This window comes from Mustela erminea, chromosome 19 (genome assembly GCF_009829155.1).
Source record: "Mustela erminea isolate mMusErm1 chromosome 19, mMusErm1.Pri, whole genome shotgun sequence".
In the NCBI taxonomy this organism is placed as follows: domain Eukaryota; kingdom Metazoa; phylum Chordata; class Mammalia; order Carnivora; family Mustelidae; genus Mustela; species Mustela erminea.
In genome coordinates this window covers 18,396,818-18,400,838 of record NC_045632.1, presented here as the reverse complement: position 1 = coordinate 18,400,838, position 4,021 = coordinate 18,396,818, and the positions used below count along the sequence as shown (strand labels likewise).

Sequence of the window (4,021 nt, the reverse complement as noted above, 5' to 3'; positions counted from 1 at the left end):
ATTTATTGCTATAAATTTCCCTTTAATGACTGCTTTGACAAACTCACATACATTTTTACATTTTGTGTCTTCACTTATATTCAGCTCAAAATGCTTTGTTTTTAAAGATTTTATTTATTTATTTATTTGACAGACAGAGATCACAAGTAGGCAGAGAGGCTGGCAGAGAGAGCAGGGGAAGCAGGCTCCCCACTGAGCAGAGCCCGATGTGAGGCTGGATCCCAGGACCCTGGGATCACGACCTGGGCCAAAGGCAGAAGCTTTAACCCACGGAGCCACCCAGGCGACCCTCAAAATGCTTTTTAATTTTTCTTTTGATTTCTTTTTTGAGCCATAGGAAATTTTTTTATTAAAAATTTTATTTATTGGGGTGCCTGGGTGGCTCCGTGGATTAAAGCCTCTGCCTTCAGCTCAGGTCATGATCTCAGGGTCTTGGGATCAAGCCCCGAACCAGGCTCTCTGCTCATCGGGGAGCCTGCTTCCCCCTCTCTCTCTGCCTGCGTCTTTGTCTACTTGTGATTTCTGTGTCTAATTAATTAATTAAAAATAAATACATTGAAATAAATAAAATTATACCTATCAAAAATGATCATCCATAGGGGCGCCTGGGTGGCTCAGTGGGTTAAAGCCTCTGCCTTCGGCTCAGGTCATGATCCCAGGGTCCTAGGAAGGAGCCTCGCATTGGGCTGTCTGCTCAGCGGGAAGCCTGCTTCCCAACCCCCCAACCCCCCACCCCGCTTCTCTGCCTGCCTCTCTGCCTACTTGTGATCTCTGTCTGTCAAATAAATAAAATCTTAAAAAAAAAGAAAACCCTACCCCTTATACAATAATGAACTCAATATGGATCACATATTTAAATATAAAATGTAAGTCTATCACATATTTAGAAGAAAACATAGAAGATCTTCCTTACACTGGATTAAGCAGAGAAACTCTTAGACATAACAACAAAAGCACATCCATAAAAGAAAAAATTGAGTTTAATACTAATTAAAAACTTTCCTCTGCACATGACACTGTTAGAAAATTAAAAAGATAACAACAGACCCAGAGAAAACACTTGCGAATCTCATATCTGAGAAAGGACTTGTATCCAAAACATATAAACGGCCTTCAAAACTAAACTAATAAAAACAACTCCCGGAATTGACCAATCACCTAAGAGAGTAGGAAGAGTCTGAACTCCTTCAGACCAATCAGCAGCCATGTGAGTATTGGATTCCCCACCCTATCACATGCAAGCTCAATCAGCCAATAATAATAGAAAGACAGGATAGGAGGCGGAGCCTGCATGGTCTCCGCGGTAACCCCTGGCAGGTTGGAATGAGGAAGAAGCTCCTTGTACCCAGACCCAGATGCCTTAATGGGGGTGTTTGAAGGGGCAGGGAACTTATGGGGGGATAGGGTGGGAGGAAGAAAGCGTGAGTAATGGCAGAATGAGGGGGAAAGAAGGGTCTCAAGAGGAGACAGGGTGTTATAAGAACTATTTAGAGGGAACACGGCTTTAGGAGAACCGGGAGGCTGCTATGAGTGGAGGAAAGAAGGGTTCAGAGGATCAGGACGCTAGTTTCAGAGGTTGGGAGAAGGTGGCAGAGGGAGAAAGGGCAGGCCTTTATAAGGGGACAGAGAAGAGGCCACAAAGGGACATGGAGAGGACTTAGAATTTAGAGTTGGTCAAGGAAGGTCTTAGAGGAGCCAACAGAGAGGCCATGGGTGGGGGGGAAGGGGAAGGGAGAGTTGATGGGTAAACAGTAAGGCTCATAACAGACAATGGTCCATCGGGACAGAGTGAGAGAGACAGCAAATGAGATCAAGAGAGCGGTATTGTAGGCACACACAGTTTTATAGGGTGAGAGCTTTATGATGGAACAAGGTTCTATAGATGGAAAGCAGTGTTCAAGTGTTGAGTAGGGTCTTCTTTGTAGGTGTTTTATAGGGGCAAAAGGCTGCTTTTGGGGACCATGACGGTGTTACAGGAACAAAGTGTGATAGTGGCTCAGTTGTGGCTCCAGGGAGGGTAGTGAGAGTCATCAGAGTCAGCAAGGGATTTTGTGGGGGCGGTGTTAGGGGCCAAGTGAGACATGCTGTAGAGACCAGCAAGGCAGTTCTAGAAGACAGGGAGGAGGTTATAGGAGACAGGGAAAGGGCTACTGGGAACAGGCAGGCATTATAGAGCATAGGAGTGGAGGGGGCTGGGAGATCCAGGGTAGAAGGAGGTATTAAATAAAGGCAATAATGACAGGTTACAGGGGACATGATAGGAATTAGAGGGAGTCAGTATGAGTTTTAAAGGAGGTCAACAAAGAATTTATAGGAGCCAGGTTATCATGAAAAAGAGTTAGAGGGGACAGCACAGTCCAAAATCCATACTGAGCCATGACCCACTCCCCGCCCACAGGCATTTGAAATTTTTCGGGACAAGCCCCCCAAAGACCACATGTGCCTATCGATTTGCGCCTTCCTCCTGTGTTTTCCCATAGGCATTGTAGCCTTGATCTTCTCTGTCCAGGTGGGAAACCGTATCATGCCAATCCTCTCCTCCTGTACTCCCTTTTCATCCTGGCCTTGACCTTGACTCAAATTCTTTCTTTTGTCCCTCCTGTGGGTTCAAGTCCCCACCCTGGGTCCTTTCAGTCCCATAGCTCACCCATTACAATAACCCATTAAAGGCCAACTATTCCTGCCCCGCCTCTTCCCCCTAACCAGACAAGGCACAGCAACATGTGGAATAACAGAGCCTTGGCAGCCGAGACCTCCCACCAAACCTACTACATTGCAGTCTTGGGGATTGTTTTAGGAAGCCTCATCACCCTCACCATCTTGATACTCCTCATGATGGACTTATTTCCTCGTTAACTTCCTTTTCAGCAAACTACCAAATATATACAACAGTGATACTTACCTTGGCTCTAAATATCCATTTGGGCCAAATGGGAAAACCTTTAAATGTCTGGACGGCTAAGTGTTGGCCTGAGCCAGCATCTTGAGGTAGTTGATGGAGTAAGAAAGGGGCAGCTGGGCAGTCCACTGGACCAAAGTTCAGGATCAACCCTAGGATCCTGCCAGGAGATAGGGGCTGTGGAGGCATGGTAGGGCACTGTTTCCTCAGGGAATCTTCTTCCCGTTCACATCATACATTCATGCCATAAGTCTGTTCATACCAAGGGCCTTGGCTGTGCTATGACACTGGGGATATATCAGTGACCACTTCAGATCCACCACACCCTCTCTGGACTTATAAACCAGGTGAAGACAGACATATCACCAAGCAGTGACAGTCTAGTGTGGTCTAATCTCCAGTAGGGGAAACTTAGAGAGGAGGGTTGTAAGAGACCAGATCTAATCTTGGGTACTTATGGTCTACCAGAAAGCCAGGGAGTGAAGCAGTTGTCAGTAAACTGATAGGAATTCAGGTCAAGTTACAATTGAAGAGAACATCTATTACAGGTATGGTTGCCTCTTCTCCCCCTCACCACCAAAGTTTGTAATTTATTCATTATTCAACACAGAATTTCTGAGCATGTAGGATCTACCAGGCACAATACTAGGAGCTGGAAACTCAACAGAGCAAGATAAGTACAACTCCTTTCTGAAGGAGCTTACATTCTACTGGGAAGAATACCATAAGCAAATAGACCTCTAAATAAACAAGATAATCATAGGGAGTGGTAAATAGTAAGGAGAGACATAACACAGGGTAATAAGCTAAAGCAGTACCACTACTGGTCCACTGATGTTAATGGTCTGCAACAAGAAAAGTGCAGAGATTGCCAATAAGCATTACAAAACTCACAGAAATTTGACATGGCCAGGACATCCAAGAATAAAACCAATATTCTTGATTCTTGAATATAATTATTGAATATAATCAATATCAACAAGACTTCTCTTGTTGGACAGAGATTGGACAGATTGGAGAGATTAAAAAATGAGTCCTACTGCACAACCACAAATAGTCTGAGGTACAGTGAGCTAGTGGGCAATGAGGTCTAGAGTCATAATAGCGGCTATAACAAATAAA

General features: G+C 44.8%; 1 long non-coding RNA gene across 1 annotated transcript; it reads left to right on the top strand.

Annotated features, from left to right (window-relative positions):
* Window positions 1–1,327: 1,327 nt before the first annotated feature.
* On the top strand, window positions 1,328–2,966 carry LOC116579015. The gene is made up of 3 exons (XR_004281106.1): window positions 1,328–1,369; window positions 2,399–2,509; window positions 2,707–2,966. It is a non-coding gene; the product is annotated as an uncharacterized LOC116579015 (long non-coding RNA).
* Window positions 2,967–4,021: the final 1,055 nt, after the last annotated feature.